Source organism: Varanus komodoensis, unplaced genomic scaffold (assembly GCF_004798865.1).
Source record: "Varanus komodoensis strain SLA01 unplaced genomic scaffold, ASM479886v1 scaffold23, whole genome shotgun sequence".
Classification (NCBI taxonomy): domain Eukaryota; kingdom Metazoa; phylum Chordata; class Lepidosauria; order Squamata; family Varanidae; genus Varanus; species Varanus komodoensis.
The window spans coordinates 1,162,432-1,190,394 of NW_025335627.1; the positions used below are offsets into that span (position 1 = coordinate 1,162,432).

At 40.6% G+C, this 27,963-nt stretch overlaps 1 protein-coding gene across 14 annotated transcripts in view; it reads left to right on the plus strand.

Moving 5' to 3' along the window:
• Nucleotides 1-27,963, plus strand: part of HDAC4 (histone deacetylase 4) — a 261,456-nt gene that overhangs the window by 75,177 nt on the left and 158,316 nt on the right. The window lies entirely within an intron of this gene.

Here is a 27,963-nt window from a genome sequence, read left to right on the forward strand (position 1 = left end):
CCCTCATATGTGCAGGGCTGACTATATGTGATCTGACTGACATACAGAGAAAGCCCTTCTTGCTGTGGTATGCCAAGCCTTCCTTGGAGTTTGCATTTAGACAAAGGCTTTGGATTTTGAATGCAGTGTTCAGGTAACTTGTGGTTGGGAGAGGAGCTCCATCAAGTAGTTGGGTCAAAAGCCATGTAAGGCTAGATAAGTTAAAACTAGCACCTAGAATTGGGCTCAGAAGCATACAGGAAAACAATGCAAGCAGGCCGGTAGTGGTCTTATGTGTCCTAACCTATGGGTCCCTGTTATCAGTCTGTCTATTGCATTCTGTGTGAGATGCAGCTTCTCAACAGTCTTTAAGAGTAGTACCACATTGCAGCAATCTAGTTTAGAGATCATCAAAGTGTCGGTTACTGAAAGTAGGCTGCCCCTGTCATTGGGGTAGGTAGGTAGGATTCTTCTTAGGGTGCTTATTTCCCAAGCAGTACCTGTCATCACAGCAGCAGCAAAGCAATCATTTTTTCAAATCAGCATGATGGAAGTATCTTCTGGGGAGGCCCCAACTGCTTCAGGAATTTTATCTACCTTGTGCTGGTGGCAGGGCCTGTCCTAAAGTTAGGTCGCCTCCTTCATTTGGGGAGAACAGGAATACATTGGTTAATATGCCAAAGCCAGGCCTGAACCCTGACTGAAATGGATCCAGACTATCAGTGTCATCTGAGAGAGTCTGGACTGTAGGCACACAGCAGGGGTTGACTGCATCTATTGGGAGCCTTTGTCCATCTGCACACAAACCATTTCCTATCTTGTTTCATCACTCTTAGCTCTGGGATACATTGCAGAGCTGTATGAGTGCTACACCAGAAAGTGTGCATAGGAATGATCCTAGGAACTTCCCAGGTCATTTCTGTGTTCCACAGCTTGACTAGGGCGACAACAGCACCGACCATTTAAAGCCAGAAAGCCTCCCAGAGCACATCTGTCAGCTTTGCTGGGGAGGCCAGTGGGTTACAAGGTGGTTGATACATCAGCAGAATCCCCAATATGTCCTGCTGGCCCAACACAAACTGCAAACACTCCAGACTATTGATTGGACAGGTAGAGTGCCTAGAGAGAGTGATTAAATTCTTTTAGACCGTGGCAACCTCCCCTCCCGAAACCTCAGCTCTACCCTGATATTGAACCCAAATACCCTGGTGGGCACAACTGGGAGAGAGTAACTTCTCCCTTTTTACAAGTCTCAATTATATATGCCAGTCTGGTTGTCTGATACACTTTTTAAATTGACAATTCTGACAATTCTGATTTTGTTCTGATTTGGCATTTAAAAGCAGCATCTGGAGGCCTGAGTGCAGGCTGACATGGCAGCCATCAATCTTGCAGATGCACTGAAGATCAGAACATGGAACAGCTGTTTGGGCTGCATTCCCCTTACCTCTCTCTCCAGCCATCCCTACACTGATGGAGTCCTGCACAGTCTCCCTGCTCGGTCCTGCTTGGCTTTCTTCCTACCCACTATTCCAGGCTTGTACTGACACACATCCACATTGTTGTTGTTGTAGTTAGTTGTGAAGTCGTGTCCAACCCATTGCGACCCCATGGACAACATTCCTCCAGGCCTTCCTGTCCTCCACCATCCCTCAGAGTCCACTTAAGCTCACGCCGACTGCCTCAGTGACTCCATCCAGCCACCTCATCCTATGCTGTCCCCTTCTCCTTTTGCTGTCAGTTGTTCCCAGCATTAGGCTCTTCTCCAGGGAGTCCTTCCTTCTCATTAAGTGGCCAAAGTATTTGAGTTCCATCTTCAGGATCTGGCCTTCTAAAGAGCAGTCAGGGTTGATTTCCTTTAGGATTGACTTGTTTGATCTCTTTGAATTCCAAGGGACTCTCAGGAGTCTTCTCCAAAGGCCTCAGTTCTTCAGCACTCAGCCTTCCTTATGGTCCAACTTTCACAGCCATGCATTGCAACTGGGAAAACCATAGCTTTGACTGTATGAACTTTTGTTGGCAGGGTGAGGTCCCTGCTTTTTAGTAGGCTGTCAAGATTTGCCATAGCTTTCCTCCCAAGGAGCAAGCATGCTTGGCTGCAGTCACCATCTGTGGTGATCTTGGAGCCCAAGGAAATAAAATCTGTCACTACCTCTATTTCTTCCCAGCTATTTGCCAGGAGGTGATAGGGCCAGAAGCTGTGATTTTAGTTTTCTTAATGTTGAGTTTCAAGCCAACTTTTTTGCTCTCCTCTTTCACCCTCATCAAGAGGCTCTTTAGTTCCTCTTCACTTTCTGCCGTTAGAGTGGTATCGGCAGTGGTATGGTAGTTTGAACATTCATTGGCATTGCCTTTCTTTGGGATCAGAATGTAAACTGACCTTTTCCAACCCTGTGGCTGCTGTTGAGTTTTCCAAATTTGCTGACATATTGAGTATAGCACTTTTACTGCATCATCTTTTAAGATTTTGAATAGCTCAGCTGGAATATTGTCACCTCCACTAGTTTTGTTGTTGCTCAGACTTCCTAAGGTCCATTTGACTAAACATTCCAGGATGTCTGGCTCAAGGTCAGCGACCACCCCATCGTGGTTGTCAGGGACGTTAAGCTCTTTCTTGTCTAGTTCTTCTGTGTAATCTTGCCACCTCTTTTTAATCTCTTCTGCCTCTGTTAGGTCCCTGCCATTTCGGTCCTTTATCATGCCCATCTTTGCATGAAATGTTCCCTTCATATCTCCAATTTTCTTGAAGAGATCTCTGGTCTTCCCTATGCTATTGTTTTCTTCTATTTCTTTACACTGTTCATTTAAGAAGGCCTTCTTATCTCTTCTAGCCATTCTCTGGAATTCTGCATTCAGTTGGGTGTATCTTTCTCTTTCTCCCTTGCCTTTCGCTTCCCTTCTTTCCTCAGCTATTTGTAAAGCTTCTTCAGACAGCCATTTTGCCTTCTTGCATTTCCTTTTTTTCCTTTGGGATGGTTTTAGTTGCTACCTCCTGTACAGTGTTTTAAGAACTATTTCTTTTATTTCTTTTTAAAGTACTGTATACTTAAACACACATACAGATTCTCTCTCTCTCTTCAGTACCTATAGTTACTTTATTATTATTGCATTATTATTACTGTTACAATGCTGCATTGTGTTCAAGGTGTTTTAGTGAATATGGAAATATTAAGTATTTTATATGCATAGAAAAGTAAATTATATACATATACTAAGTCAAACATTTGGCTTCCTCATGTGACCAGACTTGCATACAAATTTGACTTTCTCAGGAACATTCTCGGGAATGGAACTTGTGTGTAACCTAGGGACTACCTGTACTTCTGCATCTTCCTTTCTAATATTTAATGTTGCCTGAAAACTAATATGAGATGCCTTATCATTTGAAATAAAAGTATTAATGCTTGATAGTAAACTGTATATGTTAGTTTTTAGAATTATTAACTGGGGGGTGTCATATATAAGGTAAGAGAGTCTGTTAGTTTTATGGTTGCAGTTGTCGTGAGCTAGTCTTCCACCCTTCGCACATCCAAAAGCCATTCACCTTAGTTGCAAAATATTCTTTATTGACCAAAGCAGGAACACCGAGAATGAATCTCTGCATGCACAGAGTGGTTCTTTGAACCAGTCTAGTATTCACCTCCAAGAATTTTCCTTATAAGCATATGCCTGAGCCTCCTCCTTTCTGAGGAGCTTTCTGAAAATGAGCATGGCTCCTCTGTGTATGATGATCCTCTAATTGGGCTGCCCTCCTCTGATGTCATGTCATCAGAGAAACTCCCCTCTTGCAGGAGTTGTTGTTGTTGTTCTCAGAGGCTGCCTGCTCATCTGGGGATCCTGACCTTGAGACAAGTGTCAGTGCTTCTCAGATCTCAATGTTTGGAACTGGCCCACATTCCAAGGCCCCATCCTGTGCTTCCTTCTCCTCTGAAGTCCAGCTAGGCAACCTTGAGAAAGTGTACCAAGAGTAACTGTTTCTCTCAGCCACAACAGCTGTTTCCCCAAAGCATAAAGTCCATGAAGTGACCATTTTTCATCTTAATGCAATTTTACTATTACAAGATGAAAATTATTTATAATTTGTGCAGGATCTTTTGAAATTAATATGTATAGGGAGCAAGCATTCCTGTCTTTCCAGTTTGCATTGAACATTAACTTTCAGTTCCAGTCTTAAGTCATTTAAATGTAAGCCTGATATTTCAGTCAAACTTGTGGATCTATTCAGAAGTAAACTCTATTTAGTCAAATGTGATTTACTTACAGGTAAGTGCCTCACTATACAATCCTACCCATGTGTACTCTTGTGCTCAGCGGGGTAAGTGGTATAGATTTACTAGCTTTATTTGAGTCATTTTATAGCAAAGGATGTTGCAGAGCTCTGTTAAATGCGAATTTACTGGAGTGCCCTCTGCATGCATATAGATCTTTCATTCCTTTTTAATTGTAGTCCAGTTATGTCTCACTCTTATGGCAAGAATTGCTGTTCACATAATAGCAAAAGGAAGCATATCTGCTTCAATCTTTGTTGCGGAATAAACTCATTTGTTAAAATCCTTTTCATATGCATATATGCTCTTAGATGCTTATGTCTAGGGAAGAGGTTCAGGGTAGAAGCTTTTGTCCCAGATAAAGAGCTTTAAAAACTTCTTTGAGGAGACTATTCTATTCTCTTAAAGGCTTATCTAACCTAAAAGAAATAATATTGGAGTGTTACATTTTGATAAATAAATGATGTTGCTAATTTTTTAAATACTATTTTGTTTGAATTGCTTGTCTTTGAAGCCTGTTTGGCCTTCGTTGATTAAGTTTAGTTGCCATCAGCATTTCTGAACTTTATCATCAGTTTGGAGGAGTGGAAAAAAAAAACATTGATAGATTTTGTATTGAATCTTCCAAAATTTCCTCTGTTAAAGAGTTTGGTAATTCTTGCTTGAATAATAAGAAAAATCAGGTCTTTCCAGTGTTGTGGTAAATATTACTAAAACCTACTGCAGTAAAGCCCATTTGGACCTGGCACCTTACTATTTTTCACTCTGTTAATAGCCGTTTGCCCCTTATTAGGTATTTATTCAAAGCCCTTGGAAAATTTAAATTATTCAAAACTTCATAACCTCATTTTCTTTCTATTCATCAGAGCAATATAGAAGTTTGTAATAATTAGGGAATGAACATACTGGCCTTCTTCCGTAATCCAAGGTAGTTTAATTTTATTATTCATTATACTTATATCCCACCCTTTTCTGCAAAGAGTTCAAAATGGCTTACATTGTCTTCTCTATTTTTCCTTGCAACAACCCTGTAGGAGAATCAGTGACTGGCCCAAAGTCATCTAGTGAGCTTTATAGTCGAGTAGGGGCTAGAACCCAGATCTTCTGAGTCTCGGTTCAGCACTCTAACCATACTGGCACATGTAAGCAATTACATTATTCAACTAAAACTTTTGCCAAATATTCTCATGCAATATTTTTAGATCAAAAACAATTTTTGAATATGGAGAGAATATGGCTTCAAGTATTTTTAATTAATGTGTAATGAGTTTCATGTTTTTGATTTGTACTAGAGTTCAGCACTTATTTTGTTGCTGCTTTGTTATTTATTAAATAAGCACATGTATTAATACAGAAATCCCTTCTTTCAATGTTATAATAATCTTTTGAAGTCTGTGAATGACAATCAAATTTATGTGTACCTTTCCTATTAGTTGCTTAGATTTACTTTTTCTTCCTTTTCCTTAGTTTTGCCAGGGAGAAATCTAAAATTCAGCACCATTTCCTTACCTGTTTTTACTTGTGGTCAATGTATAAGTGCCACCTTGAGTTTCATTTGTGGTAGAGAGACAGAGGATGAGTCAGATAATAAAATGAATAAAAAATAATGAGTTCAAATGTGACAAGTTTATCTCTAGAACAGGGATGGAGAATCTTAGGCCTCAAAGCCAAACTTGGCTTTCCTGGGGTTCTTCTTTGTGGTCTCTTCGCATCACACATAAGGGCTTCTGTGCCTCTGCAAAGCCTAGACCAGAGGTCAGCAACCTTTAATACTCAAAGAGCCATTTGGACCTGTTTCCCACAGAAAAGAAAACACTGGGAGCCGCAAAACTCTTTTGACCTCTAAAATGAAAATAACACTACACATATCATTTTTTTACCTTTATGCTATGTATAAAAAAACTATAGTGTGTTGCATTTATGAAACAGATTGGCAGCTGTGCTGTGTGGGTGCATGTCGCAGATTGGGGGCTGTGTTGTGCCGGTGCGGGTCGCAGATTGGGGGCTGTGAGCGACGGAGCCGCAGCAGAGGAATTCAAGAGCCGCAAGTTGCCGACCCCTGGCCTAGACTGAGAAAAAAGCTTCAAAAGCTCAGCCTGCCAGAGTGGGCAGGAGCCCGTCCCCTTTCATTTCCTGTGTATGTAAGGGGAGGGGCTCCTGCCCAGTCCCTCAGTTTCTTTTCCACCACCATTGCATGGACTGGGAATCATTTGCTCTGAACTCTCTCACTAGTACATTTTTTTTTCTTTGATACCATTTTTTCTCTCTGTCTTAACTAAACTCATCTTTTTCTCACCCCTTCTTTTTCCTTCACTCAAAAAAGTCCCTTCTTTAAAACAAAATCCATTTCCCCCATTCTAACCTTTCTATCTCTTTTTCTGCTGCTTCCCATTTTTGTGATGGTGTCCGTGACTTTTTGCAACTGTGCCTCCTGTGAAGCCAGATTGCAAGTTGCAGCTGGCCGCTCTGTGTGCCTCTTCTGTCTTGGTGAGAAGCACGTCATCGAGATGTGTGTCCACTGCCAGGGATTCAAAAAACTAACATGCCAGCAGTGGGCTGACCAACTAAAGGCCAAACTCTGGAACAGGCCCCTCCAGGTCTCCGACTCATCCAAGCAGAGCATGTGTGCCCTTGAACCTCTAAGGGCTGCAGGGCCACAAGTTTGGGGAAAAGATCCAAGAAAATGGTTGCTGCCCTGACGAAGAAAATGTCTTTCACCTTGGCAAAGCACATGACTGATGCCCTGCTGAAGAAGAAGGCCAGTGCATGGATGCCAGCCTGTCCAGCAGCCAGCCCCCCAGCCCATGGTAGCTGCCTGCTGACCCTACAGCTGGGGGTGTCGCTTGCAAGTCCTCTGCTGATGCCTGGGTATGCTCACCTGACTGTCATGCTCACCCCCGGTCCAGAGATCCATATACCAGGAACTCTCCCCTCATAAACTGGAGCTGTGACACACAATGGTCCCCAGCCTCTACATACCCCAGTAACTTGTTGGAGTATTCACATGCCCCCATTGATCCAGCCACTGTTTGCTGCCACACCTCACATCTCAGAGATGAGCACAACACTGACACATTGGAGGGAAACCTCAATGCCACCCGCACTGACACTCAGACCTGCCCTTCACTGGGACTGAGACCCTTCATGACTGGTACCACATCACTGCCGTCACTGCCTTCCTCCTCGACACCAGGCATGGACCAGTGACTGATGACAGCCCACCTCAATGATGAGCCTATATTGAGAACCTCAACACTGATCCACCTCGAGACAATGCCCAATGTTGTCTGAACCTCAACACTGATAGTCCTGACCAGCTTTGCTTCATGACCACACCTCCCTGCTGGTGCTGATGGCTGGTGCTGCTCTCCCCTCCCCTCCAATAATGAGCCCTTGATGCTGAGCACTCTTATTCACACAGCCTCTGGATGGCTACTCATACTCTGCCACTCCCATCAACATTGTGTGCTCCCCTATCCAGGTGCCAGCACTCAGCCTCCACATTGGGCCATGACTATGCTTCAGATTCAGATTCTGCACCCTCCCCAGCTGTCACAGTTCCATCTCCAAATCTCATAGTTGATGACCAGGACCTGGCGTCACACTCAGAGGAGAGAGGTCGCTTTTTGGATGATGCTGAGGATGGCAGGTGACCTGGGACTCCAAACCATGCAAACAGTGGAGCCAGAGGCGGACCCCATCTTCAATGCTGTAGGAGCTGAGGCCTCCACGCTGATCACCATCCTGTCCCTCCCAGCATTGCTTAGAACAGTGCAGCAGTCTTGGAAATCTCCTGCAATTTCAGGCACCCAGATGCTGGTGACTCCTCCGAGGCAGCCCACCCCTTCCCCCTACCACCCCTTCCCCTACCACCACCACCTTCAATGTGCACCTAGCCAAATTCCTTTCCTCATGGGAACTGATCACATCAGGTCTATTGTGGAATGGGGCTACAGGATTGAGTTTGATACCCCTTCCACCCCTCAGCAAGGTCAAGACCACCCACACCTCTCTAGCACTGCTGGTGGAGGTGGATGCTCTGCTATCTAAAGGATTCATTCAGAAGATCTTCCAAGACCCCCATAGAGGTTTCTACTCCTCTCATTTCACTGTGCTGAAGTGGGTCAGAGGCCTCAGGCCAATCCTAGATCTCTGAGGCGTCAACAGGTTCATTACACTAAGGAAGTTCAGGATGGTCTCCCCACAAAGTATCCTGCCCCTGTGGCGACAGGGGGACTGTTTTGCTTCCATAGGCCTAAAAGACGGCTACTTCTATATCTCCATCAACCACTCAGACACTTCCTCCACTTCTAAATCGGGGAGATCTTCCAGTTCTCATTCCTTCCATTCGGCATCTCTACCATCCCCAAGGTCTTCACCAAGTGTATGGCAGTGGTCTGCATTCACTTCTGCCTGCAAGGAGTCTGTGCCTATCCTGTCACAATATATGCTTCCAACGTCAGCTGAAGGGCACACTGAGGACCCATGCACTCCCAAGGCTTCTGGGTCAGCTATAGGACCCACCTGCAAATCAGGCTTCCAGAGATGCACTAGCAGTGTGCAAGGCCTTACTGTCCTTCCAGAACTCCCTCATAGACCACCATGTTGAAATTGCGATGGACAGCACCACTCTCATGCATTACCTGAACAAGCAAGGGTGCACATAATCCCCCACTCATCACACCAGCATTCACCATTTGGGGCTGGTGCATGGCCAGGGATGTCACCATCACAGGTGGGGAAGCTCGGCACATTGCTGACACCTTCAGCTGCACCACCTCAGCACCTCACAAATTGGAACTTGACTGCATTCTTGGAGAAATCTGTTCCAGGTGGAAGATGCCCAAGGTAGACCTCTTTGCCACATCCCAGAACACAAAGGGCCACTGGTTCTGCTCCAGGGCTGGCCAAAGGACCAGTTCCCTGGGGGATATCTTCCTTCTCAGGTGGAACCAGAGATTATACTATGCCTTCCCCTGTTCCCCCATGATCACCAAGGTAGTCACCAAGCTCCAAAGGGACAGAACAAACTGCATCCTGATCACCCCTGGGTGGCTACATCAACCTTGGTTCCCCTGCCTTCTTCACCTCTCCAATGGGAACCTCACGCACCTACCACAGTCCTGTCATCTGATCTCACAGTACCGAGGTCACTTCCTTCACCCTGACATCAGCGTGTCTAAGCAGAACATCATATTGGCTGTCTCGATTAGACTACAATAATGCCCTAACACATTAGTTTGCCTAATGTCCTAATACATTAACATTGGTTTGCAAGCATAATTCGTTCTGGAAATATGCTTGTAATCCAAAGCACTTGTATATTGAAGCAAATGTTCCCATAAAAAATAATGGAAACTCAGATGATTTGTTTCACAACCCAAAAATATTCATATAAAATGACTACAGTGCTATAATGTAATACAAAATAATAAAGAAAATACAAAATATAAAGAAAAAACAACTTAACCTGCGCTTACCTTTGAAAAACTTCATGGCTGGTGTGAGGGAGATGAGAGAGGAGGGTTATTGTGTAGGACGACTCACTATCACTAACAAAATCACTGCTATCTATTGGCTCAATGAAATCTTTTTCTTTTCCTGCAAATTTAACAAGGAACCTATCCAATGACACTTGCTTTTGCCTCCTTTTGAGGATTTCGTGGAAATGTGACATTGCATTGTTAAACAGATTCATCTCTTACACTGCTACAGCCTTATTTGGGTGGTGCTTTTCTACAAAATTTTGCACTGTTCCCCACATTATACACAATTCCCTACTCTCATTTGAAGTGAGGGATTCCTCCATCTTGTTCTCCTCTTCCTCTGTAGACGATATCTCCTCCATAATCTCTTGCTGTTGCTTGCGATGCAGATCCATCATTTCATTGATGGTCAGCTCCTGGCCATATTCCTCCACCAGCTCTTGAATATTGTCCTCATTCATCATAGGATTGCACCCTAAGACTACAATCTTACAGCTCATTGGGACTACAACTGTTGTATTTAATGGAACTTACTTCTGAGTAGACATATGCAAGATTGTACTATAAATGAAAGGGACCTCAATGACACATCTTAAGAAAATGCATTCTGAGATGTAAAATAATCAATGGAACTATTTAATCTTTAACACTTGGAAGGAATGGGATGGTGGGGGGGGGGAGATATTGAAAGGCAAAGCAGATGTATGATTTTAACCCTGTAGTACAACACACCATGTACTTCTCTCTCCCATACAAGCCTCGAAGTCCATAGTTAAGACCTGACATGATTTGTAAACAGATCTTCACAACGAAGCACCAAATATACACCAAATTGTCGGAACAGTTAAGTAGAACCTGATTTAAGTTAGTCAATGTCAGTGTGTAGCACTAAACAACCCAAGACTCTAACAAAAACAACCCCTTTGTCTTCTGAATGAGCATATGCAGTAACCAACAAGAAAATGCTGTCAGCTTAAAGCTGTTTCTGGTGCAATTGTATGCATGTTTAGACAGAAAAACAGTTCTGTAATTCCTAACATACCCCCTCTTACTGGAGGGATGCTGGAAGGACCGCAGCGAGAGAGAGAGAGAAGAACCATTGGCTCAATTGTGATCATGTGATGTTCGGTGTCCTATACTACTCGTACTGCAAGACATAGCTTGCTTATCAACTTAAAATTTATTAGAAATGTTTACTCATCTTGGGGAACACTCACAGAACAAGTTACTCGCAATCCAAGGTTTTACTCTGTGTGTGTGTGTGTGTGTGTGTGTGTGTGTGTGTGTGTGAGAGAGAGAGGGAGGGAGGGAGGGGCTGCCTTTGAAGACAGTTCAGAAACTGTTAGTGGAGAATTATATTACACCAATGCTACGCCAAATGCACTGACTTTTAAAGACTTTCATGTATTACCAGCAGGGTGCTAGAAGGACCTCTCTTCTCAACATGTACTGACCTGTACACTAAAAACTTTCAGTAAAGGGCATCTCTCATCATCTTGGGTGGCCACTGCTGAGAGGCTTTTGTAATGGTGGCACTCCAGTTGTGGAATGCTCTCCAGGCTCACTGGTTCCCTAGTCTGTCGTTTGGGCATAAGGCCAAGCTGTCTAGAGGTTTATTGGAGAAAACCACTTTTATCCTTTTTTTTGGGTGTGGGGGAGGGTAATTTTGTGGCTTTAAACTTACTTTGTATTTTGTATTTAGAAATTATTATTATTGTAAACTGCTCTGGGATTATAATTAAATGGTGGTATAAAAATACTTAAAACAGCGTATTATTTCATGCAGCAGCACTTTAATATTGCTCCACCATTCATTTCAAACAATGTCTGAACATTCTTTGTTCATTATCTTAGTAAAGTGGAGCTCAGGGCCTATTCTTTTCAAGATGAGCATTAGGGAGGATTTGATTTAAATCAAAATGATTTAAAGTCACTAAGTTTCTGGTAATTAAGACTAGATTTAAATCATGGTTTCCTACATAACTTGCATGCATGCCTGCCTTACCTGTAGGTAAAGGAACTTCATTAAAATATTCCCAAACTAGGTCTCTTTTAAAGTCTGATGCCATTATAGGTTTTCTCCTCCAGTAAAAGAGTAATATGATAGACCTCGGACTATACACAAAAAGATCCAAAGACTTGTGGAATATTCTGTTCAAAAGCTCTCACTTTCATTTTTACTGCTTATCTTTCTTTCCACACACTTAGCTTCTTGTGAAGATCTATTCCACTCCCAGCAATTTTTTTTTTTTTTGGTATTCATTGCATTTTTGAAACTTAGCACTTAAGAGGGAAGGGGCTGATTCTGTGTCCATAGATTTGGAAAGGAACAATGGGATTCACATCTTCTTTTCAAATCTGTATGTCTATTTTATAACATTTTTGCTTCGAAGAAGAGACATGGGATCTCTGCGGACACAAATCCACAGTTTTGAGAGCTGTAAAACCAAGCATCTGTAATATCTTTTGGGCAGAAAAATTGCCCAATAATCTTACAGAAACCTGTTCAAAGATAGACTGGACATGCACATGGTGGGCATGTCGTGAGCGGAGCTGGCTGAATGAAACCAGGGGTCAGACTAGATGGTCTGGGAGATCCCTTTTGACTCCCTCTGTTTCTATGTTTATATATTCTGAATGGATTAATGGAATTCATTTACCAAAAAATTTAAACATTGCATGAATATGCAGGCTCATGCTACATAATTAAAAACTAATCCTTAAACCAACTAATCCAACTAATCCTGTGGACTATAATGTATCTTAAATAGAAAACCATCTTTAGATAGATTTTTCTCAAAAAGCATTTTGTAAAAAAAAAAAATCCAATTTAAATAAAAAATCTGATTTTTTCAAAATCCATTTTTTAAAAAAATACATTGATTTTTATCTAACCTGATGAGCATTTCCACAAAGTAGAAATGTGTTAAAGTTATTACTATACAGTTTGTAGCCAGTTCTTTAGAAAATGGTTCCAGAAGGAACATGGAGTAGAAAAAATGACAATCTCTTGTTTTTCATCTAACCTGTTTGCTTATGAATTCTAATGGAAACAGAGGTTCCTCTGCTCCTCCTGCCTCCCTACTCTAGATAGATAACAGTGACTATCACTAGATGATAGTGATGCTGAGAATGCTATGATAGTGATTATCACTGGCTATCTGAAATGCTAAGAGCAGGCATACAGAGTACAAGCTGTAGGGATATGAAGGTTAGGTACAGAAGACAAATTGCTGCTTTGGGTAGGACTGGGTATAATGTATACAGTATCCTAAGTGTTTTGACCTGGTACAAACAACCCTAAATGCTTTTCGGCTATTATGCATTGCCCTGTGTTGGCATATTGCCAACCTTTGATAAGCACTCAGTGCCCTGCAGATGTTTTGGAGTACAGCTCCTGTCAGCCCAGCTATCATGGCCAATGCTAAGGAACTAGGGCAGTTGAACTCCAGGTTGCTTGTGTTTGGTGCTAACTATGGGAGGATTTCAGTTGACAAATAACATAGGAGGATAGACTTGCTAGTGATAGACTACTTCTCTAGCTTTGCTGTTTCAGACAACTATGTGCATTGCATCTACTTGCATTTATTTAATGATCATCTTTAATATTGTAACTGCAGCATTTTGTATAATCGTTTTACAGTAGGTGCAACTGATTTAAGACAATAATGCTTGCTGTGTTCTTAAGCAGTCCTGTTGCCGTAATGTGCTGTCAGGTCATCTTTAGCCCTACAAATGTGAAAGCCCTCCAAAATATCCTGTCCATGACAGCCTTGCTCAGCTCAACTCTTGTAAATTCAAGGCTGCATCTTCCTTTATGAAGTCTAACCATTGCACATTGGTCTTCTTTTCCTTCTGCCTTTGATTTTCTCTAGCATAATGGTCCTCTCCAGGGAGTTTTGCCTTCTCATGATGTGTCCGAAGTGCAACAGCTTCAGTTTTGACATTTTTGCTTCTCAGGAATGCTCTCATTTGAGTTGAACTGGGATACACTTATTTGTCTTTATGTTGGTTGAGGGTATTTGCAAAGCTTCCTCCAGCACCATGTTTTGAATATATCAATTTTATTTCTGCCATCTTTCTTCAGTGTCCAGTTTTCACTTTCATACATAGTGATCAGAAATAAAGTTGGGTGAATGATCTTGGCCTTGGTCTCCAGTGAAATGTCCTAACACTTGATGATCTTTTCTAGTTCATTGCTGCCCTTCCAAGTCTCATTTTTGAATTTCTTGGCTGCAGTATTTCCCTTTGAATTAATTAATGTATGTAAACTATTTCACAGTTTTAATTTCTGTATTGTTGATAGTAAAGTTCTGCAGTTCTTGTTAATATTCAGCTGTAGTCCTACTTTTGCACTTTTTTCTTTTACTTTCATCAGAAGTTGTTTCAAATTGTTCCTGCATTCTGCCAATAGTATGGTATCATCTGCATATCTTAAATTAGTGATGTTTCTTTGGCCAATTTTCACTCCTTCCTCTGATACTAATCCAGTTTTTCTTACGATAAGTTCTGCATAAAGATTGAATAGATTGGGAGATAAAATACAGCTGTGTATGATGCCTTTGCCTGTAGGAAGCCTTTCTGTTTTTCCATATTCTGTCTTAATAATAGCTTCTTGTCTACAATACACTTCAGGACAATCGTGATCAGGACAATCGTGTGTTGAGGCATCGCCACATCTTTCAGGATTTTCCATAGCTTCTTGTAATCCACCCAAAGGCTTTTCTGTAGTCTATAAAGCATAGACTGATCTTTTTCTGAAATTCTTTGGTGCCCTCCAATAGCCATTGTGTATCTGTAATATGATCTAAAGTGCCTCTTCCTGTTTAATTTGGATGTCAAGCATTTCTCACTCCATATAGAGTAATCTTTGTTGTAACACCTTGAGCATCACTTTGCTTGTGTGGGAAATTAGTGCAATGGTTCTGTGATTGCTATCTTTTGCATCTGCTGTCTTGCGGATTGGAATGTGTATTGAACATTTTTGGTCTGCTGGCCACAGTTTTGTTTTTCGTATTTGTTGACACACTCTTGTCACAATTAGGACCAATGTAGTCTCTGCAGCTTGGTATAGTTCTGTTGGCATCTTGTCTACTCAATGTGCTTTGTTATTTCCAAATTGAAACAATTTTTAAAAGGTGCTTTGAATCTGTTTTTGCTTTGTAGAATCATATAGAACAGGGGTGGCCAGACTTGTTCAATGGAAGTGCCACATATACTAAATATCAGATGTTTGAGAACTGCAAGACATGAACAAATTATTATTTATCTATTTATTTACTACAACTGAACAGTTACTGCTAGTTACTGTGAGACTATCTTGGCTGTGAGTCATTGAATTTGGAGGGCTGCAGCATGGCAAAAGCTTATTAAAGCATAATGCTATTCAGGTTTTGACAGAAGCCCAAAATGGCCAGCAGAATACTGGGAGTTGTAGGACATTTTCCCGTTGAACAGGTGTAAGAATGTGCCTTTAAACACAGAAGCTTGCACCACCAGCATCCCTACCGCCATTGCCACCATTTTCCTGACATTACTTGAGTCGTTGAGTGGTTGCCAGGTTATTAGAATGGTGGCCGGTATGGCTTTTCCCTCTAAAACACATTCCAAAAAGGAGGCGTTTCCTCCTACAGTGGCCAGCATGGGATGTGGCATGGTGATTGGCTGTGCATGGTGTTGTTGGTGCTGCTGTTCTTGTTGGTGGGAGACGCCAGCATGGCAGCCTGCACACAAACCCTTCTTCCTACCCGTGGGAGAACTGGTGGCCTGAGGGGCTGGGTGCCAAGAGCAGCTTTGTGGCTGCTGTGCTAATGCTCCCTGACAAACTTGACTCCCCCATGCTGTTTTTTGAGAGCAACCACAGTTCTTGGTGCTTGGCACAGTTGTGATCCTGGTGGCAGCGGAGATCTGTAAGACACAGGGTGTCAACTGGATGGTGGGTGCAGGTATGAACTGGATTTTTTTATGGGACTGTAGGGCAGTTGAGGCAGGACTTGGTTTCTCAAACTTACTACACTTGGGAGGCATCCTTGCTGGGTGTGGTGGGATGAGTTTTAATTCATTTCTTCTTTAGGCTGGGGCTGAGTCGTAGCCGGGCAGTAGAACCCCTCCTACAATGTAAAAGGCTACAAGTTCAGTTACTGTCTGGGGCTGGGAAAGATTAGTAGTGTTGGGCTTTTTTGGCCCCTCTGCAAGCTGCAAAATAAACTCAAGAACCTCATGTGGCTTGTGAGCCTTATTTTGGCCACCCCAATATAGAATAATAGAGTTGGAAGGGACTAACAAGACCATCAAATCTAACCACCTGACTCCAAGTTAAAGCTTCCCTAGCAGATGGCAGCCTAGCTATATCCTAAATACCTCCAGTGTGGGAGAGCCCATGACCTCTCTAAGAAATTGGTTCCATATTATATTGCTCTAACCGTCAGAAAATTTAGTGAATTATGGATCCACCTGATAGTTGTTCTAGACAGCCCATTTTGAGCTAGTTTGCTAATCGGGTTATAATAGGGCATTTTGTCAAAAGATTTGCAGAAGTATAAAATATATTATATTCACAGCATTGCCACAGCCCACCAAGGAGGTTACTTGATTGAAAAAATGAGATCAGATTGGCAAGATTTGTTCTTAACAAATTCATATTGGCTTCCAGTAATCACTACATTGTTTTCAAGTTGTCTGCAAATTGACTGCTTTATAATACATTCCAGAATTTTCCCAGGGGTAGATGTTAGTCTGACTGGTTTTTAGTTCCCAGGGTCGTCCCTATTCCCTTTTTCAAGTTAGGGAAAACATTAGCTCTCCTCTAGTCCTCTGGCATGTCACCTTTCTTCCATAATGTCTCAGAGATAACAGGCAATGGTTCTGAGAGTTTTTCTGGCAGTTCCTTTAATTCTCTAGGACAGCAGTTCCAAAATGTTTTCGGTCATGGAACTTTCTGAAGACATTTTTTCCCCTGCGGAACTATCTCTGATCTTTACTAAGCATTGTGGACCCACAACATTCTTCCTTCTTTCATTTGCTCCTATTGCCTGAGCACTATGGAGTATGTAGTGGATTTGGAAATAAAGAGAAAATGTTTTAAATATAACAAATGAATAAAGTGATTATACGGTAATATCCCAAATAAATTCTTTTGATTATTCCCATCACTACGTAATAGATTCCTAGGAACCAAATGGTGTGATACATTTCCCTGTTTGCTGCTTAGACACCAACTGACAATCTAATAATTGGCCTCATGTGGTTTCATTTTAAAATCCATTTTAAATTTGATATTTTGAGATTTTTCATGGACCCCTATGAGACTTTTGCGGAACCCTAGGGTTTCATGAAACACAGTTACTCAAGGATACAGTTCAATCAGGATTTGGAGACTTGAATTTGTTCAAGGTAATGAAGTGTTTCCTATCATTGTTCTAAGTTTACTGAAATTTGCTTTTCTAAAATCAAGGATCCACATTTGGCTTTTGGTTCCCTTGAGTTTTTCCCCTGAGTTTTACATTTCAGACTCAGAAGTGTAAAAAGTCCTGACAGCACAAGTGATAGCCTAGGAACCACATGGCAAAGAATTTTTACTAAGACATTTTCTTTTAAAACAGCACAGCTAAATGGAATTAATGGTTTTAAAAAAGAAAAAAAAGGTAACAATCCCACATAGAATTCCAATTATAAACCCTATTGTCTACATGTCACCTACTTGAGCTGAGTTTTGGGTTCCAGAGCATATGGGAAGTTCATTGCAGAAAGGATGCGCTGAAAGAGAGCATTTTAGTCTTTAATTAATTTATTTCAGTTATATACTGCCCAATAGCTGAGGCTCTTGGCTATTAAATATTTAATAAATAGTAAAATATTTATTTCAATAAATATTAATTAAATGTCATATGGAGACCTCTCCAAGGGTAAGCAAACTTTTTTTATGGGATTCTGAGTTCAGTAAAAGGCTTTTTTTTTTTGTCCATATGGCTTCCATTTCAGTCTGGCTGGCAAATCGGAAACTTAGTTGCTGGACTTACCTTCCTAATAATTATAAAGTTATGTTTCAAAAGGTCTGAGTGTCTTGTTTTTTAAAAAGTATGTTTCTCAATGGGTGTTAGAAAAGAAGATGAGACATGTGTCAGATTCTAGAGAGCACTGTTGAACCTTAGGGAATTTTCCGTTCAGACTGTATTCATACTATGGAATAGTGTGATGGAAATAGCTGTGTTTGTTCCTGAGCATCCTCCCCTGTCCTTTAGCTGCTCTATAGTGTATTGGTTTATTAGGAAACTGGGCACAGTGAAACAGCCATGGATATAACTAGAACTTGATTCAAATCTTACAGTGGCTGGTGTAAGACAACGTGGCCAAGTGGGTTGTTGCTAAATGTGAGTTATTATGTTGCCTTGAACACAGCCAAGATAAGAAACCATGGAGAATAACCCACCATTCACAACCCAGCAGCAAACCATACTCAACTTTTTAGGGTCAGTTATTGTGCTGTCTGAACCTAGACCATGATGAGTGTGCATAAGAGCACATTATTATACTGTGTGGAAGTGATGGCAAAGCAATCCTACTTTATCATCAGCATTGCATTCTAAGGTAGCTGTCTGGCAGAGCTTTTTCAGGCAGTGAAGGTTTTATTACAGCTAGAGCCTTGAACGGATGTATTAGAAGAATTCAGAGCCTGCATTAAGACATCACAATGTACTGTTCGCATAGTCAAAGCTATGGTTTTCCCAGTTGTAGTGTATGGTTGTGTGAGATGGACCATAAGGAACGCTGAGCGCTGAAGAATTGATACTTTTGAATTGTAGTGTTGGAGAAGACTCCTGAGAGTCCCTTGGACTGCAGAGAGGTCAAATCAGTCAATCCTAAAGGAAATCAACCCTGACTGCTCTTTAGAAGGCCAGATCCTGAAGATGAAACTCAAATACTTTGGCCACCTAATGAGAAGGAAGGACTCATTGGAAAAGACCCTGATGCTGGGTATGATTGAAGGCAAAAGGAGAAGGGGACAGCAGAGGTTGAGGTGGCTGGATGGGGTCACTGGAGAGGTGGGTGTGGGGTTGGGAGGACTCTGAGGGATGGTGAAGGACAGGAGAACCTGGAGGAATGTTGTCCATGGGGTCACAAAGAGTCAGGCACAACTCTGCGACTCAACAACAACTGTACTGTTTGGAAAGCATTTATATTTGCATAGACTTGAACATCATTATTGGTACCTGTGGAACTATTGGGAGGACTGTCCATAAGGGATCCCTTATTCTGTCCATAAGGGATCTGAAGATATGATCTGATCTGAAGATATTGGTTACTTACATTGAGATAGAGGGAATTGTTTGGGTGAGTTGAGGAGATAACTATCTCCTCGCAAGAGGGAGTAATCGCAGCTAAGAAGAATTGGTAAAAACACTTCTGAAGTATCCTCTCACTGGTCTCTGCAGATTGCAACAACCCTCCCACCCCCACCGGTTAACAAATAATTTCTTTTTGGAGCAAGGCATTTGGAAGGGTGGGAACAGGCCAATTCCATCAGCTTTTCAGTGAAACGGAGTATCTGGACCCACTGCAGTTTAGGACCTGGTACTAAAATAGTCTTTGTTACTCTGATCTGAGGCGAGAGAAACAGTGAGAAAACAGCGGGAATGTTGATACTCCTTTGACTCTCAATACCATTTCATGATGGTATTGAGCTACCTTGGCTTTGTGGTTTGTGATTAGATTACATGGTTTTATAGTGTTTCTGTTCATATTCATGGATTTGTTTCAGAAAGTAGCACAAGTTGCGGGGTTTCAAAAGTTGTGGGGTCCCATGCTCTTTCACATCTTTATATATGGATGAGGTCTTTGCTGTCTGAGACAAATGAGGTTGGTGCAAATGTTGAACTGCTGTTCATTAATTGTCTGAATGTGGGCCTATATACTGTGGGTGAATTCTGACAAGAAAGAGGTGGCTTTTAGGTTCTGGAACTTGGCGTTAAACCTTTTCCAGATTGAGGGTTCTCATTTAGGGTATTTCCAGACACAGCATTGCCACTACGGAAACAGGTTGCCTGTGTGACCTGGAGTGCCTTTTCCTTGCTCTCTTTGGTTTGTCACTTTGGTTTGATAGTGGTTTATCAATATGGCCACTCCTGAATTGGGATGGCCAGGCTACAGTTATAAATGTTCTCATAATCTTCCTGTGGGATTATTGTAATATTTTATAAGCGGGGCATATACATTCAAGTAGATAAATAGGTACCACTTGGGTGAGAAGGTAACAGCATTCCGTACACCTCGGTGTTTAGACATGGTGGCCACATGACCATGGAAACTGTCTGCAGACAAATGCTGGCTCCCTTGACTAGGAAATGGAGATGAGCACCACTCCCAAGAGTCAGGCATGACTGGACTTTAATGTCACAGGGAAACCTTTACCTTTTTACCCGTGAAAATCACTTGGAAGCTTCAGTTAGTTCAGAATATGTTTATTATAATTCTGACTTGTTTTAGCAAGGTGGAGATGTAATATACCAAATCTTGAAGAATTATATTTTTGGCTTATTCACTTCCAAGACTAAGGTTGTACCTTAGTTTTAAACCCTACTTAAGCTTACTTTTAAAACCTGAACGGCTTGAAACCAAATACCTGAAGGAACAGCATTTTCCATACCAACCTATCTTCAAGAAAACCTATCTCCAAGTACTAGGATGGTATTTTTTCTGTAGTAGTACCCTGACTTCAGAATACCATCCTTGAAGAAGTTTGGCAGATGAATTATAGTACTTTCAGTTTACACATTTTTATTTGCTCAGACATTTTAAGTGTTGTATCACCTTTGTTTGTTCTATAGCACATTGTTCCTTAGTGCTAATGTTGTTTTTGTATTTTTATAATGGCTGTTATTAATGTTAATTTCCTGTATACTACCTTAACAATAATTTGAATGGTTGATGGTTTAATTTTTTTTACAAAAACAATAACATAATGAAGATCACTTGGTTTTTCACATTTGTAATCTTTTAGAAATAAAAATGTCTAAAAAAATAGACCACACTCATATTGATAGTGCATTTGAGGCTCATAAGCCTCCAAGCTGTGAGGCTTATAGGCGTCCAGTGCAGAGAGGGAGGAGCTGCAGAAGTAATCTTCACCTCGTTGCATCTCTTGCTCTGCATTTCGGCCATCTGGCTGAGATGCTTTGGATGGAAATTAAAGAAGTCTGAAGCACTGTCAGGATCCATCATACCCTGATGGCTCCATTTTCTTTCCTTTCCCCCCAAAAGCCCCCACTCTTTGAGGTGAATGTTTTGACTTCCAAGAGTGAGGTTATTTCTGACCAGGCATAGGGAAGAGAAGGGAATTGGGGTGTGGATTCCTAACAGATTCCCAGTATTGGAGCTCTGTTCCTGACCTCAGATTTGGGAATCTGAATTATGCTATGGCCAGTCACACGGTTAATATGTAAGTTTTAATGGTGTTAAAAGGCTAGGTTTTAAGAAAATTATCTGTCCCTATCTACTGAAAACTATCACAGCACTTCAAAATCTGTAATAGTGTATTATTTTTAATGGTGATTTAAAAGTCTGGACCAAGAATACAACGTATTCATAATTTAGAACTAATTTGTGCCTTTGGCATTTCTCATTAAAACTGAATATAGCCTTTGTATTTTTTCTAAATGCCATGAATCTGTTCATACTAATAAGTTGTGAAGAGATAGCTGTTAAAAGCAATTTCCTAGTTCTCCATAAAATATTCATTACAATACAGGCCTTTTCTATTTGGCTGACATGTTCATTAAGTAGAGAAGGTTTTATTGTTTCCCAAATAGTACTGTGGGTCAGATGCACTCATAGCTTCTGTTTGGAACTCATGGCATGTCTGATACTTTTTTGTGACTAAAATAATATGAGTCATGTTTGACGCACCAGTCTGTGAATACAATGAATGGGAATGAAATTGAAGATCTCTACAGCTGGCATACTTGTTTACAAATGAAGGCATAGGAAGTAGACTTTGTTTCTAACAAATAGTGAAAATGTGCAAGTTTTCTTCCACAGTATAATGAAACCTATAGGACACATTTGAGAAATATTCTAGTAAATAAAGCTTTAGTTTGTTGCTGATGCTTTCCATTCAGTATAAGGATGGGTTTTCATGTTGAGTTGACTGCATACTTATTTCACAACCCGGTGGCCCAATGGAATCTATTTTGTGAGTAGAGTACATTATATTCAAGGAGATGACCTGTAGACCTGTAGTCTAGAGAAGATTAATCATTCATGGGGCTCAGTGAAGTCAATAGGATGTAAACTGTGGCCAACATAAGGCCTTTTCATTTGAGTAGATTTTACTGCATTTATAAATCTTAGGGTTTTACTCTTTCCGGCAATGAATTTTTCCATTTTTTTGCCACAGTGTTATCTTTTTCATTTCTGATTGTAAAGGTATATTTTGAAATAGAAATAAAACTTTTGGTATAATATAAGCTTTTACTGTAACCAATTATAAAAGATGGATTAGCAATACCACATTTATTGGCATATTTATGAGGTTTTCCAAATATTCCAAACAGTTAAATTCATATAGGACAATGAGAGCTCTGAATGAGTTAAAAGGGAAATGGAGGGGAAAATAGACCCAATAAATTTACACTTATATTCAAAAATACTGGTAAGATATAGGACTCACAGCGCATGCATATGAAAATTTTTGTTCCCTCTATATCCCCCATGTGCCCTTTAATACAGCACCCTGAATTTAAATCTCAAGAGAAATATATATACTTCAAGCATTGGAAGGAAATAGGGATTTACAGAATAAGGGACTTGTTTATACAAGGAAACCAATTACAGTTGAATAATTACAGGAAAGAACTTCACAAATAGCAACTAATTGGCTCGAATTATTTCAGATAATAAATGTTGCAATTCAGTTGCATAAGGGATCAGGCCCAAATAGACCATTAACAGAGTTAGAAAGCCACTGCATAGAAAAGGGTAAGAAAAAGAAAAAGGATTAATTTTATCTATTTATACAAACATTATTGATAAAGAATATGGTAGTAATGTGGGAATTAAAACAATTTGGGAGACTAATTTAAGCATTAGTATATCAGAAAATAATTGGAAAAAAATAGGAATAGTGATGCATACAAATCAGTATCATTCAAATCTAAGGGACTAGTGTTAAAAGTAGTACACAGATGGGATTTATGCCCTGTGAAATTGCATAGAATTAATAAAGTGATACCAGAAATGTGTTGTAGAAATTCTGGGTATAAAGGATCATTAGAGGATATGTGGATATGTCCAAAGGTAGAAGCATTCTGGCATGAAGTAATTAATTGGTTAGAAAATATAATGAAAGAAAAATAATTTTAAATGAAGCTCTATTAGTTTTTTCATTATTTATGGATGGAAATGAAAATTCATCTTATAAAGAGTTGGTGGCTATACATATAGCAGCAGCCCAAAATGAAATTGCCCGAAGCTGGAAATATGCTCAAGACTTCTCCTTGCAAATGTTTCTGAACAGACTGTGGATGGTTGCATTGATGGAGAAATTGACTAATTGGGTTAGACTACATAGAATTAAAATAAGATAATTTTATGAAAATAATGACATCCACCATTTTTCTGTGATAGGGACTCAAACAATACGGAAGACCAAGTGAGAAATTGGCTGGAATGCTGGTCAGCTTAAGCTTTGGAAGCTATTGTGTGTATAATAAGATGAATATTGGATTATATTATAATGTAAACAGTTTAACTTTGATTTTTTAGGATTATTAATAAAGAAAAATTTAAAAGAAAAAAATTCAGTAGATTGGAGCAATGAAAAAATACTCAGCTGCCTGTTTCAGTATATTTTTAAATTCTTATACTGTAGTAGTGGTTTTAAAAATGTGTAGCAAAAGGTGTATCAATTTATGTTAGAAATTTCAAAAATTAGAAACAAAATATACGACATTGCTTCTAGTACTTGCAAGTCATGTTAGAGGTAGTAAAATAACTTCTTTGATTACATGTAAATGATGCATGAGAGTTAGCATTCTGTCTATATACAGGCATACCTCATTATGTTTTGCTTTATTGTGCTTTACAGATAATGCATTTTTTACAAATTGAAGACTTGTGGCAACCCTTGTGGCAACCCCACAAGTCTATCCATGCTATTTTTCCAACAGCATTTGCTCACTTCATGTCTCTGTGTCACATTTTGGTAATTCTTACAATATTTCAAATATTTTCATTATTATCATATTTGTTATGGTTGTCTGTGATCAGTGCTCTTTGATGCTGCTATTGTAGTTTTTTGGGGGTGTCATATATGCACCCATATAACATGAATGTAATCAGTAAATGTTGTATGTGTTCTGACTGCTCCACCAACTGGCCATTCCTCTGTCTCAGTCCCTCTCCTTGGGCCTCCCTATTCCCTGAGATGCAACAATATTGAAATTAAGTTAATTAATAACCCTACAATGGCATCTTAAGTGTTCAAATGGAAGGAAGAATCACACGTCTCTCACTTTAAATCAAAAGCTAAAAACGATTAAGCTTAGTGAGGAAAGCATGCTGAATGCTGGGTTAGACTGAAACCTAGACCTCTTGTGCTAAACGGTTAGCCAAGTTGTAAATGCAACGGAAATGTTCTTGAAGGAAATTAAAAGTGCTATTTCAGTGAACACACAAATGGTAAAAAAGTGAGACAGTCTTCTTTCTGTTATGGAGTAAGTTTTAGTGGTCTGGATAAAAGATCAAACCAGCCACAACATCCCCTTAAGCCAAAGCATAACCCAGAACAAGGGCCTAACTCTCTTCAATTCTGTGAAGTCTAAGAAAAGTGAAAAAGCTGCAGAAGAAAAGTTTGAAACTTGCAGAAGTTGGTTCATGAGTTTTAAGGAATAACATAAAAGTGCAAGGTAAAGCAACACGTGCTGGTGTAGAAACTGCAGCAAATTATCCAGAAGATCTAGCTAAGATAATCAATGAACTACACTACACTAAACAATAGATTTTCAGTGTTGATGAAACAGATGTATATCGGAAGAAGATGCCATCTAGGACTTCTATCGCCAGAGAGGAGAAGTCAATGCTTGGCTTCAAAACTTCAAAGGACAGGCTGACTCTCTTGTTAGAGGCTAATGTAGCTGGTGACTTTAAGTTGAAGCCAATGCTCAATGGAAATCCTAGAACCCTTAAGAATTATGCTAAATGTACTCTGCCTGTAACAAAAATAGAACAACAAAACCTGGATGACAGCACATATGTTTACAACATGGTTTACTAAATATTTTAATCCCACTGTTGAAACCTACTGCTCAGAAAAAAAGATTCCTTTCAAAATATTGCTGCTCATTGACAATGCACTTGGTCACTTATGAGCTTTGATGGAGATGTACAATGAGGTTAATGCTGTTCTCATGCCTGCTAGCACAACATCCATTCTACAGCCCATGGATCAAGGAGTAATTTTGACTTTCAAATCTTATTAAGAAATAGATTTTGTAAGTTGCCATAGATAGTGATTCCTTTGATGGATCTAGGCGAAGTAAATCCCCTTCTGGAACAAATTTACCTTTCTAGATGCCATTAAGAACATGTGTGATTCATGGGAAGAGGTCAAGATATTAACCCTAACAAAAGTTTGGAAGAAGTTGATTCCAACCCTTATGGATGACTTTGAGGGGTTGAAGACTTCAGTAGAGGGAGTAACTGCAAATGTGGTAAAATAGCAAGAGAACTAGAATTAGAGAATGAAGATGTGACCGGATTGCTTCAATCTCATGATAAGATTTTAACAAATGAGGAGTTGCTAATGAATGAGCAAAGAAAGTAGTTTCTTGAGATGGAATTTCCAGGTGAAGATACTGTGAAGGTTGTTGAGATGACAACAAAGAATTTAGAATATTAGATAAGTTTAGTTGATAAAGCAGTGGCGGGGTTTGAGAAACATTGAAACATAGAGTGAGTCAGAAGAGGCCTTCCGGGCCATCTAGTCTGAGCCCCAGCTCTAGCCAGCTCCACTCACGACACGCCTATCATGTGCATGTCTAACCTATCCTTAAACACCCTCACCGATGGGGCCTCAACCACCTCCCATGGAGCCCATTGCATACACTCGGGGTCCTAACTGCCAGGAAATACTTTCTGGCATCCAAATTGAACCTTGGTTCCCTGAGCTTTGCTCCGTTGTAGCATGTCCTGCCCTCCTCTGCAGGGGAGAACAGGTCTCTTATCAACCTCCGTGTGACACCCCCTCATGTACCTATACGTTGCCAACAGATTCCCTCAGAGTCTCCTCTTCTCCAGGCTGAAAAGACCCAGTTCCCTCAGTCTCGCCTCATATGGCTTTCCCTGCAATCCGGCCACCATCCTTGTGGCCCTGCACTGCACTGACTCTAACCTGGCTATAGCCTTCCTGTAATGTGGAGCCCAGAACTGAACACAATACTCTAGATGTGGGCACACCAGAGTCGTATAGAGTGGTAGTAATACCTCTCTCGATCTAGAAGCCACGTTTCCGGCTATGCAACCAAGGTTGGCGTTCACCCTCTTGACCGCCGCAGCAAAATTCGATTGAAGAATGACTCTTATTCTGAAAGAAGTTCTACTTGGGTAGAATGCTATCATACAGCATCACATGCTACAGAGAAATCTTTCATAAAGATTTCTCTTCAAACTTTGATAGAGAAAACTTTGATATGGCAAACTTTGTTGTTGCCTTATTTTAAAAAATTTCCTCAGCCAGCCCAGCCTTCAGCAGACCTTGATTGGTCAGCAGCCATCCACATTGAGGCAAGACCCTCTACCAGCAACAAGATTACGACTTGCTGAAGGCTGAAATGGTGTTTAGCATTAAAGTGTTTTTAATTAAGGGGTGTACATTTTTAAAAGAAATAATGTTATTGAATGCCTAATAGACTACACAATAGTGTAAACATAACTTTTGTATACACTGGGAAACCAAAATACCTGCATGACTTACTTTATTGTGGCAGTCTGGAACTGAACCTGCAATATCTCTGAGGTATGCCTACATGTGTGATGTAGTGCAATGTATAAAATACATTTTCATTAGCCTCAGTAGGGACTTTGGGGTTTTAATGATTGATGGTGAACTAATGTCATTGTAAAATTAATTGCAGGATGTTCTTGGGAATATAATTTTCATTTTACTATTCTGGAAGGCATGTCACTGTTTTTTTGGAAAGCACCATGAATGGAACTTGCTATTTGTATTTATTTACATTTATAGGCCAAACCAATCCTCCTTCCACTAAAACAGTTGGTAGAGAGGCTGTGTGTCAGTGGTAGCACACATGTTTTGCATGCAGAAGATCCCAGGTTCATTTGCTGACATCTGCAGTTAGGGCTGGAAAAATTCCTGGAGGGCTGCTGCCAGTCAGTGTTGACAATACTGGGTGAGTTTATAAGATACAGCAATCCACCATGCAAATAAAGTGTGCCATGGGAATTGTTTATGGAACAACCCATGCTTCACTGGACACATAATTGGACTTATTGTTGGATGTTCTTCCCCTCTTTCCCCCACAGTTGATCATCTAGACTGAATTCCAGGGTCCTATATTACCCATCTTTCTTCTTCCTTCCTCCTCCAATTGCAATTTTTGTTTTTGATTTGCATCCCTTTCCAGAACCCTGTGCTGCCATCAGTGACAGCCACTCCACCACTAACACCTGCTCCACCAATGGCCAAGCAACACTTTAGAGCAACTATTGCTGGCTCTTTATCCTTCTGTTTTTGCTGCGGGCAGAGGAGGCAAGAAGCTGTACAATATCATCCTGGTCTTGCCCAGGTGTGCAATTATGACTATCCAAAATGTGGAGTCTTGCTTAGTCATTGTCCTGCAAAGTATTTGCTGTCAAAGTGCAAGTAGGCAATATCCATTCACATTGTGGCTGCTTATAGGTTGCTTTAAGATGTCAAGTAAGAAGCAAATCAGCAGAGTTATTTTCCTGAAAGGGAGTGGCAAGTATATCTCATACTCTTGAATGTGATCCTCCACATATTCAGTGTTACCCTGACTGTTCTCAGCCCTTCCCACTTTTTCCACATTTTTCCAAACCTAGAAAGGGGAGAACTCCATCCCATACACTTTGAGTCCTTTATTTTGACACCTGTCAGAAGAGAGGTTTTTGTTCATGGTGATGGTGGTGTAGTTTTTGTGGTTGTATATATTTGAAAAAGGGGGAGGGGACTGAGAACAGTCAGGACAGAGGATTGCACC